Source organism: Pseudochaenichthys georgianus, chromosome 16 (genome assembly GCF_902827115.2).
Source record: "Pseudochaenichthys georgianus chromosome 16, fPseGeo1.2, whole genome shotgun sequence".
In the NCBI taxonomy this organism is placed as follows: Eukaryota; Metazoa; Chordata; class Actinopteri; order Perciformes; family Channichthyidae; genus Pseudochaenichthys; species Pseudochaenichthys georgianus.
In genome coordinates this window covers 40,073,860-40,088,473 of record NC_047518.2, presented here as the reverse complement: position 1 = coordinate 40,088,473, position 14,614 = coordinate 40,073,860, and positions in this window count along the sequence as shown.

Genomic DNA, 14,614 nt, shown 5'->3' with positions numbered 1-14,614 from the left:
ACCTGTTAACTTCCATATCTCCAGAGATATACACACAGAAAAGAGGGGAGAGGGGAGAGGGGTTGAGGGGAGGACTAGGTGGCCGAGGAGGAGGAGTTTTAGTGCTCCGCACGTTGAAAAATGGTGAATGTCGGAATGAGATAAAAAAAATGTGGAAAGAGAGAGCGGGAGAGAGGGAGAAGTGGGTGGAAGTAAGATGACAGAGTGAAAAACGAGGAGGGAGAGGAAAACCCAGTTTGAGCTGGAGAGGTGAGAGTAAACCACGGATGAGCCATTACGTTGCCGCGTCCCGGGCCCGGGCCAGCATCTGAATAAGCGCAAACTGATAGCATGTGTACACAGGCTGCTGGAGCCCTGCGATGCTGGGATAACAGTGATTCACAATGCTATGCTGATTGTATTCCACTCTGATAACACAGTACAAGGTGCTGTCCTTTTGTCGCTAAACGGGTCCAGGGTCAGTTCAGCATCTCAGGACTGAAATCGGACTGTCCTGTTGTTTCTTTAGGAACTATGCAGTGGCAAATACCAAGGGGACGACATGGAGGTTTTACTCTGACGAAAGAGTTGACGCACCACAGCCGTGTCATCAGGAACTGTTTGTCCAGCTTAGGCCTTGTGCCCTTGAGTTATAATCAGTCTAACACACACACACACACACACACACACACACACACACACACACACACACACACACACACACACACACACACACACACACCACACACACAACACACACACACCACACACACACACACACACACACACACACACAAGACCGTTTTCCACCTGGATAGTGAGCCGCTGTAACGCATCCAGGTTTCCTTCTATTTTTAATGGCAGTGTGTCTGTGAAGGCCCAGGTCACTCGTGTGTGTGTGTGTGTGTGTGTGTGTGTGTGTGTGTGTGTGTGTGTGTGTGTGTGTGTGTGTGTGTGTGTGTGTGTGTGTGTGTGTGTGTGTGTGTGTGTGTAGTAAAGTGGTTTGTGAAGCCATCAGCATTAACTGGTGTATGAAAGTTTAATGGGACATTGAGGAGAAACCGCATGTTTCCCACACAGTGCAGGGCTTGATATGATATGATTTGATATGATGGGACATCAAGGGGTCTGGAGACTGCTTTTTTTCTCTCTTTCTCTCACATACACTTACACAAACACCTAGATTCACTTCATCTCAGCTATGCACCTCATGTCACACACCATTACCCACCATCTCCCATCATACACTGCCTAACTCCCCCACACACACCACTCAGATTTGAGCCCCGCTTCATGTCTGTCTCTGAATGTCAGTCAGAATAGCAGTTATTGTTGTTTACAATTCTCAGAACCTTTCAGGGTCATAGGTCCAATCTAATGTTTTCAGTCCAACAAAATGTTCACTTTTAAATCCATTAATCTCAACGTCTTCAGCTCTGTGTCTGTGCTTTCTGGGTACTTTCGAGAAATGTTTACATATTCATGGGGCCCTGCACATGTCTTCGATGGCTGATGTTAGACTGTGCACGTGCCGAGAGAGAGAGAGTGTGTGTGTGTGTGTGTGTGTGTGTGTGTGTGTGTGTGTGTGTGTGTGTGTGTGTGTGTGTGTGTGTGTGTGTGTGTGTGTGTGTGTGTGTGTGTGTGTGTGTGTGTGTGTGTGTGTGTGTGTGTGTGTGTGTGTGTGTGTGTGTGTGTGTGTGTGTGTGTGTGTGTGTGTGTGGGCACATGCATGAGCACACGTGCAAACTAGTGTGTGTAGGTATAGATCGGTTTGTGGAGGGGAGCGTGCAAGTCGCAGTGTTAACATGATTGCAAATGACAAAATGTCAACCTGGGTTTGTTAGCAACATAATGGGGAATCAATAGACACGAGAAAGATGTCAATACTACATGCTTTATTGCATTAAGCTACCTCTCTGCTTCTCCGTAGCCCTCTCTCTCCTCTTCTTCTCCCTCTCCCTCCTGCTCTCTGTCACAATACAATTCTCTCTCCCTGTGGTAGTGGAATTAGATTGCACTATATGATAGCCACAGGGTCCTGACGGCAGCAGCTGATGGCAGAATGCTTCTGGAGCTAATGGGCTATCTGTGTGGCTATTTACGTATATTAAGCTCACGTAGATGTCCCCGGCTCAGTTTGACAACGCGACGGGGACCAAAGCAGCCTCCTCAGTGACGTCTTGTGTTCAGGGGTTGCAGCAGTAATACAATGAGACTAAGAGCATCTGAACTCCTGCTCTGAGAGAAATGATTAAAGGTAATCATAGAGCATTACTCAAATCATCTGGCAGCAGAAAAAGGCTTATGTATGACAGCGTAGCATCTAGGAGGATGCAGTCACCTGCGGTTGTACTTAAGGTGAACAAGAATTAACCCTGTTATGGTTTTGGATTAATCCACACAAATCCAAATGGGCAGTGATAACATTTGAGTTTATTTTAATCCTATTAACTGTTTGCTTCTTCATGGATGTGCACAGGTGTACATTCACAGGTTGTGTTTATCGTGTGTGTGTGTGTGTGTGTGTGTGTGTGTGTGTGTGTGTGTGTGTGTGTGTGTGTGTGTGTGTGTGTGTGTGTGTGTGTGTGTGTGTGTGTGTGTGTGTGTGTGTGTGTGTGTGTGTGTGTGTGTGTGTGTGTTGAGACTAATGTAGTATTAATGCTGATGAAGTCCCAAAGCTCATTAGCAACATTGAGTGGTGTTCAGTTTCTCCAAGGGAACAGTACGGACACACACACACACACACACACACACACACACACACACACACACACGTATACATCACTTCAGGGGACATTACATTGACTTACATGCATTTCCGACTTATCCTAACCTTAACCAACACATGCCTAACCAAGTCTTCACCCTACAATTATTGATCCCCCTCATGGGGACCTCCATTTTGTCCCCATAAGGGAAGCCAGTCCCCACACGTGACTATGTAAACAGATGTAGGTCCCCACAAGTATAGTAATGCTAGACCACACACACACACACACACACACACACACACACACACACACACACACACACACACACACACACACACACACACACACACACACACACACACACACACACACACACACACACACACACACACACACACACACACACACATCAATGACCTTTACTCATGTGCTTTTTAAATATGCATACTCCAACAAAGACAGCAGGACACGGCAAGAGAATCATGAAAACATATTCTTCTGAAGAGCGCGATGAGTAGCATTTACAGTCTGTCCATTATTCGTGAATGTAGTTGTTGTGCACTATATATCATTGGATTGACAAACACACACACACACACACACACACACACACACACACACACACACACACACACACACACACACACACACACACACACACACACACACACACACACACACACACACACACACACACACACACACACACACACACACACGGAGCCGCGCTCCAAGGAATAATTGTGTGTACTCGGTAGCTGTGTCCAGTGAAATACAGCCCAGCATTAGTCCTAATCAGGGGCCGGGTGAGCAGGCCACTTAATCAGAGCTATCACCTGGAGAACACACACACACACACACACACACACACACACACACACACACACACACACACACACACACGGACAGAGGGTGTGTGTGTTCGTGGCAGTTAATCAACACATCAGCAGGAATAAACACATACAAACCACGTGACGGAATTGAGTTATACCTCTTCCAGTGTTTCTCGGCGCCTCTTTCCCTCTCTCTCCTCCAATAGCATACGGATGGCATACATAGTGAGGACTCAAGCATACTTGACCTCTACACAGGGGGCATCCAGTTGTACCCTTGAGTGTGTGAGTGTGTGTGTGACGCCCGGTCAGTAGTGGCCTGGTTGTGATCAGGATTGTAGTGGGTTTCGCAACATGCTGCCAATCACCCACATCCGACTAGGCAGTCAAAGCAAGCTTTTGAACTCCCGCTGGCCACATTGACCTCCTGATTATCTGATTTGTTTTCTTCCTCCCAAGATGCCTCTGGTCGGAGGGGCAAACGCTGCATGCATTTGTGTTTGTGTTGTTGCATGTGGGTCCGAGCAGCGTATTTTCTGGGATGACTGTGTTCTCGTGAACACACCAACGATCTTTGCTCTCCAGCCGATGTCTTCGTGCTGTTGATTGCCGCAGGCTGTAACCTCGGCCACCCCGCTCATGTGCCCGTACATTTAGATAATAAAAAAGACCAATAAAATCCAGGGGTTTGATTGGGTGTCTCCCCTTAGCCCAGCAGAGCGGACGACTAAATCAGAGGTCCTTCTCTCCATTTCATTTAGCTGATAAGATTTATGGTAATGAACGGGTCCTATTAACCTCTGGGGTTCCACTGCTGTCCTTCAGGGCGAGGGGTGGATGAGAGTGCTTACCGACCGCCGGGCTCTGAGGCACAGGCAGCGAACACGTCTGCTATACGCAATGTCACTTCATCGCAAAAAGCACCCTCTGGAGTGCGCACACACACACACACACGCACGCACACGCACACACACACACACACACACACACACACACACACACACACACACACACACACACACACACACACACAACGGAGGCTCTCCAAAAAGCAGCTTTCGGGAGTTGAATGCACGTGTAATCCCCCTCCTCTCTTTCTCTTCTCTTCTCTTTTCTTTATCCCCTCTATCCTTCCTGTTCACCATCCTTCTCTCGGCAGGAGTGCTCTGTTAAGAAATTAATCTGTTGTACTCCACCACCTCTACTGCCTCTCACTTCCTCGCGCGACCGCTCTTGTAAGCTGCCTTTTTCTCAGAAGTGCAACTCTTTTTCTTCATTATGTGTACAAATAAATGCCAAAAAGATACTAACAATAAAATGAGATCTGATTGATTTAAATATTAGATATGTTCTATCGTTTCTACCTGCATATATCCATTCCAACAACACTGATCTTCTATACATATTAGGGGGCAGTACTAAAGGGGGGATGACAGGGGGAGGCGTAAACCCCTCCTTCTCTTGTACATGGGCTGCACCCCTCTGTCCCTTTGTCTGCTTGTAAAGGGGACGAGGGGGGAGGCGCAGAATGGGGGTGCCGGAGGAGTGACTAAGTGACCTCTCTCTCCCCTTTCTTTTGACGCTCCCATGTTCTGTCCATTTTGTCGTGTCCGTCCCTCTCCCTCCCTCCCCTTTCATCCTCTTTCGTTCCCCCTTTTTTCAGGCTGGTTAAGTCGCCATGGCTGTTGGCCTCATATGTCCTGTCCTCTCTCTCTCCCTCCTTCTCCCCCCTCCTCTCTCTCTCTCTCTCTACCCGCATCTTTCCAAAGCAGCAGCCTGGTTGCCAAAGTGTCTGTCGGACACATTAAGGCCCATAAAAGCCTAGTCTGCGGTCGCACTCTTAACCACCAGTCAGAGGTAGTGTACAAAAGTGACTTTAAATGGGTCTGTGATTACCCTGGAACATGAAGAGACACTGAAGTGGCCAAGAGAGTGTGAGACAAGGCCGAAGCGTCCGAGAGAGGCGGGGGAAGAGCTGCCCTTGGACGTTTATCGAGTCTCTTAAGGAAAATTGAACAGAAACGAATATTTGTTTCTCCCACAACTAAGAGCTAAAAAGGCTACCTGGAAGTGGAACAAGCGATGAGAAGTTATAACCCGTCATCCACCCCCTTCATCACAACCTGCTTTTGCCCCTCCGCTCCCCGTCACCCCTCTTCCTAATTGGCCACATGCTGCCTTGAGTGACAAGTGTAATCATCAGTCAAATTATGATGGGGGGGGAGAAGGTGGAGACCAGGGGAGATGGAGGAGGAAGAGAGGAACAGCAGAAGGTGGTTGGGGGGGGGGCGGGTGAAGGGGTTGAAAGGAAGTGCTTTGATCAGAGATAGAGAGGGGGTGAGCGGGCAAACAGGCAGAGCTACATGGAAACCTGCTGTCCACACACCTGCTGCTTCAGAGATGGGCAACATCAGACCTCAGCATACTGAAGAACATCCCACACACGCTTTGCAACGGCCTCTGTAACCACAGTTCATCCCACAATGCATCTGGATATTGAACTTGATGTTTTCATTTGAAATGTCCACTAAAGTCCTCTTCTGTCATGACAACAGAACAATGAAATCACAGGGTGTGGTGGCAACACGCTCTGTGACTGTGTGTTATATGTGGATGGACTTTGTCGAGCAGATGTTAGCTCTCCAGCCAGCTAACGAGGTTTACAGTAATTAGGAGTGCTGATGAAGCGCTTTGATTCCCCGGCTGTGGCGGCTCGCTCATTAGCGGCTAGCTAGCTAGCGCTGCAGCAGGCGCTCCAGTCACATCCTATTAGGCGGCTCAATGTACACTCTGAATTAGGAGCGGGAGATTAAGTGGAGATGAAAACTGTCTGCGTACACACACACATGGATAAATGCACACACACGCACGTGCACACACACACACACACACACACACACACACGACTAAAAAAATGACTAGCAAAGTTCACATAGACTTGCTGTTATAATGAGGTAAGGAGAAGAAAATGTCTCCTTTGGAACCAACATTTTAACAAGACACTAATTGGGGTTGGTTTTGCCGTGAACACGAAGAACCTACAACTTATGCATGTGGCAAGTTTTTTCAAAAGGAAGGGTGCTAATGAGAATACAAACAAAGAGTGAAACAGTATCACCATTTTGTACACATTAGCCAAAATGTCCTGTGTGTAAGCGTAACACTCCTGGTGTCTAATCCAGGCAGTGGAATATTTCCCCTATTTCCTACGAATGAACGAAAAGACAACCTTGAGAATACTCCGATCTGCTCCTTCTATTGGTCAATACTCCCTACCGCTCCTCTCCGCTCACTCCTCTCTGGCTCTCTCGGCGTCTTTTGTGTGATGGAGTGATTATTGAGGACGTGGCTCCTGTGTTTAACGCTGGTTGATGAAGTCTGCCTTTGTCTGTCTGTGCTAACCTGTCGCAACCGGGACACCGCTTATAGCAAAATCAATACACAGAGTAGAAGAGAGAGAAAGAGAGAGAGAGGGGGCTGGCAAGGGAGGGAGAAAAGACAGGAGCGGGAGGGAGAGAGGGTTTTTTGAAGGTAGATGAAGGCTCGAGGAAAGAGCAGGAAATGTTTGAAAAAGAAGTCGAAAAGAGTGGGACATTTAAATACATGACTGCACCGCTGCCGTTGGTGTTGCTCCTTGTGTGTGCGAAGCAGGGGCGCCGTAGTCCGTGACTGACAGAGACCCACACTATTTTAGAACATTAAGAAAGAAATGTTTAAGTAAGCAATGTGATTATCTTTTCATGGGGCCCAGAATCCCCGGCGGCGCCCGTGTGTGAAAATCAGGGCATTTATATGTGTCTGTGTTTCCTGTGCATGGCCTTGACGGAGGGGCGGTTGTATCGCGTGTCGTGTGTGTGATTGTTTAAGTGTGCGTACACCAGCAGGATGGGGCGGTATCTGTGTGAGAGCTTCGCTTACTCCCTCTCTGCCCCTCGAGTCAAAGTCAGCGTGAAGAGGAGAGGGGAGAGACAGAGGGACGAGGAGAAGGACGGAGGAGGAGAGGGAAGGATAGGGAGAAGGAGAGGTGTAAGGGGTGGGGAGGAGGAGGGGGGTGAGCAGTGTGAGAGAGGCACAGCTGGGAAATGAGAAATGCAACCCCTCCCCGTGTACCACCACCTTACACTCACACATATGCCACACACACACACACACACACACACACACACACACACACACACACACACACACACACACACACACACACACACACACACACACACACACACGCACGATCCCCATCTCTTTATCCTCCCCCTCAGGAAAGAAGAGGTGGAGGTGGGGGCTGTGAGGGAAGGGAGGGGCAGGGGGGATAGGAAGAGATGGAGAAGGGGACAGATAGGAGCATTAAAATTCATGGCCTTTTTTTATTTTCCCTGCTGAAAATCAATAGTGTTTACTATGAATGAGTGGAACAGTGGACAACAGTGGTGCCGGGGGGACAGAGGGAGACAGAGAGGAGGAGGAGGAGGAGGAAGAGAGAGAAAGAGAAGGAGGTAAAGAGGAGGAGGGGTGACTTTATTGCGATAGGCAGAAGCACCAGAGGCCAAGGTTAAAGACCAGCAGCAGCAGAAGAGAGATGGAGGCACTGAGTAAATCCACTTCTCAAGCAGACACACTGCCCTGTAAATGCATATTTACTATTGCTATCATAAGATATACTGTAAAGTAAATCATAACCTGCCCGGCAGTAATGTCCCCCGCTGTAATATCATCCGTTCAACCCTCTTTTCTCTTCTTACTTTCCATTCCTCATTCCTCGCTTCGGCTGGCTCCACCTCTCAAAAACATGTGTGTGTGTTAATTGGCAGCCAGCAAACGCCACTGACACAGCCTCTCAACAAGCTAACAGCACACACACACACACACACACACACACACACACACACACACACACACACACACACACACACACACACACACACACACACACACACACACACACACACCACCACCACACACACACACACACACACACACACACACACACACACACACACACACACACACACACACACACACACACACACACACACACACACACACACACACACACACACACACACACACACACACACACACACACACACACACACACACACACACACACACACACACACACACACACACACACACACACAAACTCCAGACCCGTTCACACCGAGTTGTTCTGCAACCCTGACCCCGATTCCTGCAGCTGAAGGTCCAGGATGACTTACCACTGTTTTGATGAAGCACTGCCTGTGTCTCACACCACTTGATCAAAGCAGAACAACACTATCTGTTTTTCTACAAATGTGGCCCCTACATGTTTCACAGCAATCAAAGCTTTTAAAACAGTTATGAACTTTTACTGCTGGCCACATTCTGACAGTAAATAGAAAACAAAGATTTAAGGGTGTTGAATGTGACTTCTCAAATACAGCAAAGTCTTCTCCCTTTTTTTCTAAGATCAAATGGCATTTTTGTTGTTGTTGTTGTTGTTGTTGTATTTCTTTCTTTACTGTATGGTATCAGATTGTCAGCATGAAGTGTCTTTAGGTTGTTTTGTGTGTGCATACGTTGTGTGCACTTGCATGGCTATCTTGTGCAAGTGTGTGATCCTGCATTGCCGTGCATGTGGAAGTGTGTGTGAGCTGGGCAGTGGGTGATATATATTCAAGCAGCTCATGCATTATGGAGAGTGCAGGTGAGAGCATCTAAATGTGAACTTCTGGTATGTGGAAGGTTCAGGGCCAATCTCACGGAAGCCTTTGGTATTAGCATAGCATCTCCATTTCAAATCGGCCTGTCAAAAGCCAGCAGCATGTTTTATTCAGCAACAGATATTGATCACATATTATGCATACATACCAAATCTATACAACATACCAAAACCAAGCCTTTGAAATGTATATGATACTGCTTGGTGAATATGCCCCATGCAGAATTGGTATGTGCATAAACTTTACGGATGCTAAATATATATTTTTAGGTTTTATGCAGCTGCAGTGTTTTCATGTGCACAGATGTTGATCAGAGTTTGTTTACCGGTCAAAGGAGAAGACGGAGTGCATCCTTTCAGCCTCTGTGTGTGTGTGTGTGTGTGTGTGTGTGTGTGTGTGTGTGTGTGTGTGTGTGTGTGTGTGTGTGTGTGTGTGTGTGTGTGTGTGTGTGTGTGTGTGTGTGTGTGTGTGTGTGTGTGTCTGTCTGTGTGGACAGTGCATCGTCTGCAGGGATGAGGAGAGTTTGCTGAGGTCAGAAAGGCACGACAGTTCTTTCCAGTGGGCTCACGCTTGTGTGTTCATTACTCCGACGCTTCAAAAGACCAAAGTGGGTGTTGTGTGCTAACTTCAATTTCTCAATCCACTTACAAAGCTTCTAGCTTCTTGGTTCGAAAATGACCTCCAAGCACCCATATACATTAACAGCCAACATTTCACTTTGCCGGCTTCTCTTTGTCCATCAACATGTTTTTCCATCAATAGTTCTCCATGTGTTAAACCGGAGACCCTAGGCCATCTCGGCCCCTCTATGATGTGCTGTTTTTACCATCACGCTGCATTGGGGCCGCACTAAATCTCCCGTCTCTAAATGACTGGAGTGGATGAGAGGTCACATTATATGGGGGAGGAGGACAATGCAGGCTGTGATGGAGCTTGCTTTTTCACCCAGAGGTGGCCCATTTGCCGAATGGGCCACAAGGAAGCTAAACGTCGGTCTGTTAGGGAATGAACTTTTTTTTCCTCTGACCGCATGACTTTGCACTGAGGTTGAATTCAGTGTTTCATTAGCTATCTTTCTTGTACTATTCCCCCCCCCCCCCCCCCCCCCCCTCTGCCTCCCCCCTCTCTGTACTCTGTTCCCTTAGCGACCGTTTCCAAGGTGCCCATTCCCAAGGGATTACATTACATTACATTTAGCTGACGCTTTTATCCAAAGCGACTTACAATAAGTACATTCAACCAGGAAGACACAAACTTGAAGAAAACAGAATCATAAGTACATCAGGTTTCATAGAGCCAAACATTTCAAGTGCTACTCAACTGGCTGTAGATAAGCCAGTCCTTTATTAGTGTATAAGTGCTCTGTTAGTAATTCTATCGCTCGAACTGGAGTCGAAAGAGGGGTCGAGGGATGGAGGAGGGGTCCGGTGGTGTCATGCATGCATAACTCCACACCTGTAATTCATGTCCACTTCCTCTCTGTCTTTGTCACATTTTGCTTTCCATACTTTAAAACTCCACGCTGCTGTGTTGTCCCATGTTTCACCCCATTTGAAATGCTTTTGCACACTTCCCACTTTTCTTTTGTTCCTTTTTCGTAGCCTCTGATAGTTTCGATCCAGTTTTAGATTGCAACTTTTACGTTTATGTTTTTACAGTGACGCTTATGTTTTCACTTGCTGTTAAAAGAGAGACAGTTGAGCTGCCCTCTGTCCACAGTGTACACGACTCTCCACATCTGCACCATGTTTAAAAGGTCATTTGTCAAACCTGACATTTTCTGCCCTTACCAAAGGTTTCCTCAATATCCAGCCCCGGCTCCCCCATTCAGGGTTTATGTTTTTTCATTTATTTGTTTGCTTTTGTATAAACCTTTTCCGACACTACACTTCTCTTCGGTGTCAAAATATATCAATAGAGAGGGAAGCTGAGTTTTATCATTTTATATTGTTCAATAAATTAAGGAATGACAGATGTGGTCCCCCTGTGCTGGTGTGAGTGTGTGTGTGGGTTGCCTGGGCAATGGGGCCAAAGACTCCATGTAAGTTGCAGACCGGAAGTATAGTGAGTGAGTAGTGAGCACACACACGCTCAACGGGGTCTGATTTGGAATGTGTGTGTGCCGGCAGGATATTTGTACTCAGCACATGTTGTCACTCTCCTGTTCCCCTGTGTACCTTTTGTTCCAACCCTTTTCCACCATTTTGGTTTTTGTTCCCGACAAAAAGAGGCCGCACAGCAAGGACCCCTACCTGAGCACCGCCTCCCTCCAGATACTTTTCAAAGCTTCCCCTCCGACACACACTCTCCCCCTCTCTCTCATCTCAAACCCTGTCTCTCTTCACCTCACCCTCTCTTTCGAATTAGCTTTATTGGCATGTCTATATAATAAGGCATGCATGTTTTATAATGTAACAATTACAATTCCCAATGGAAGAAAAGTCTAAACACTGGTTTGCACATACACTAACTACTCAATATGCATATGATAAGATACAACAGTAAGGAAATCTAAAGGTTTCTTGTTTTGTTTTGCAGATATTTTGCTGCATTGATGGCATTGTCAGGAAGTTTTTTCCAAGTACCGTACTTTTCGGACTATAAAGCGCACCTGCATATAAACCGCAGCAGCTAAATTGTCCGTCTGTCTTGCTCTCGTTCTGTCTCTCGGTTCCACTTTTACTTTGGCGCGCTACCTGTGTCACTCTTTTCCGGCCTCCAGCTTTTCCTGCTAAAGGTGACGGGCGCGGACCGGTCATAGAGCCCATAGAGTTAAAGGTGGTTAATTTTACCTGTAAAATCCATAGATTTAGGAGGTTCCCTAGTGGCCGTTAGCTGTACGGTTTATAGTCCGAAAAGTACGGTAAACACTGACTTTTTTGAATCTTAACATTTGGTATTGTTGGATACCTTTTTTGAAGTTGGTTCTTGTTTCTACAGGCTGCAGTAGGTAGCAAGAACTGTTGCTGTCTCTACAGATTACTCAGGAAAAGTTAGGCACTAGTCATTTATATGACAGGAACTTGACAAAAAATATCATATTCATCAGTGCAGGCTCCAACTCAGATTGGAATAGTTAGAATTGGTTTGAACATGGAAAATATCAATATGGATTGATCCAATATCCCTGATGCAAAGTGAAAACATCGGTTCATACTATTATCCTTAAAATATGCCTTTATTTTGAAAAGTATATGGCATGTCTGTGTCACCTCCTCCACCGAAGAGCACCTCCTTCCTCCAGAGCCAGTATACCATTATTGGTTGCTTTTTATGAGTTGATGAGTCTTTAATTATTTGTATTAAATAGGCATAAACTATTGACTCATATGGATTGCAGGCCCCTGAATTACGTATAATCAGAATCGAATCATGGCATGCGCGCGTGCGTGCGTGCGTGCCTGTGTGTGTGTGTGTGTGTGTGTGTGTGTGTGTGTGTGTGTGTGTGTGTGTGTGTGTGTGTGTGTGTGTGTGTGTGTGCGTGTGTGTGTGTGTGTGTCTCAGCAGCCAGTTTGTGGTCACAGTGTGTTTTTAGTTCATGTCTGCTTAGCGGTGATGGGGGGGCTCCGGTGGGCTTGTTGAATGAACTCTGTGGTTGTGCTGACAAATCAATGATAAAGAGTAATGACATCAACACCATAATGTATCTCCTCGTGCTTTCATTGACTCCCCCTCTTAGCTCACCGTGGGTCTTTGACTTCGCTTTGCACCATAAACTATGTTTCTATCTCTTTATGTTTGGCATTATATGTATCTTTTATCTCCGTCGTTTGTTTCTCTCTATTGGTCCGTCTATCCTCTAACTCCCTTCCTCTCTCTCCCTTCCTCCCTCCCTCTTGCTGTATTGATCCAGTCATAGTTTTCTCAGTCTTCACAGTACTGGGCCGCTCTAATCAATACAGATAATTGTCTGCTCTCTCTCGATGCCAAACATAGTCTCCCCTTCTCCCCTCCCTCTCTCCCTCCCTCTCTCACTTTTTATCAATGAACCCCGGTCTTCCCTCACCCTCCTCACCCACCCCCCTCCAGACAGGGATTCCCCTCCCCTAATCACGGGAGATAACCTGCTTTCTTTACCGATTTTCTCCCCCCGCCCTCCCACACACACATCCCGGCCTCCCTTTCCTCCCCCGTTCATCGATTACCGTGAGAGCCAGGCCACCCGCCCCACAGATGTAAACACACAGCGCTCGTGTTGTGCTTTAGTCGTCCTTCGACCGCTCCTCCTGTGTGGCCCTTTGGGTTAATCAGTGGAAATCCTTCAGTTAAACTGTGGAGGAGGTTTCTTATGATAACTCAGTTAGCAGTTATACATTCACTATCCGACCTTTGACCTGTCATCCTGAAAATATAGCCGCTTATGTTTGACTTCAAGGCAGACATCTTGGAGCAGTTTAAGGCCCCAATCCATTTTCTGGTTGATCTATTTTCTTTACAGATTTAATCAGGTGAATAAAACTCTTTTAGTTAAGCAGCAAAAGTCCATTTGAGTCCTTTTTTATTAACAATAGGTGCGTTCACACCGCAGTACTTTTCCCACTTTAGTTCCGATATAGTTCCGACAATGTCGCGTTCACACCAAAAAGAGCCGGAACTCAAATGTGTTCATGAGAACCTTGTTTACCCCCTTTTCCGTCCCTGCTAGAGACCCGGGTTGCGTTCCAATAGTCCATTTAGCTTAGGAACCTTCCTAACCAAGTGAAATGACCCGGAAGTCCCTCAGTGGCAGCCATGATAAGTGCCGTTCCAATTCTCTAGATGAAAGGAAAGGAGGTTTCAAACTTTCTTTCTAACCTCCTTTAGCTTAGTAACCACTGGACCTCCCTTAGAGGAGAAAATGCTGCCCCACAATGCATTGCAGCCGCAGCATTTGCCGTCACTCAACAGTCGGCCGTTCACGGAAACAACCGATTATGACCGAGAAATGATATCATGAAAGTTACGGTGCTTATTAAGCTTTTTAAAACGTAGGTGGTAAGCTTTGTTTTGAACGTTCATCAGTATTATAATCAAAAAGAGAAATATGAACGTTAGTTTTTACTGAAATGATCAAATAAAGTCAACATTTCACAGTCTTTACTGAGCTGTGTGGGGTTTGTTCAACTTTTAAAAGATGTTTGAATGGTGATATACACAGTGATAGATGGTAAGGACTAACGTTTATAATAAATACATCTGTATTGATTTTAAGATCTTTTCATACAATCATACGTATTGAGATCATTAGTATTAATGTGGACCGGAGGGAGAGGGAGACGAGCATAAGTTTCACTTTCCTTTTTTATTTCAATTCCAACTTTGGTCATGAAGAATATGTTTCTCTGTTGTCCACGTTCATAAAGCACAAAACAACGGATGATGCCCACGTTTTTTTTTCAAAATCTCCCTA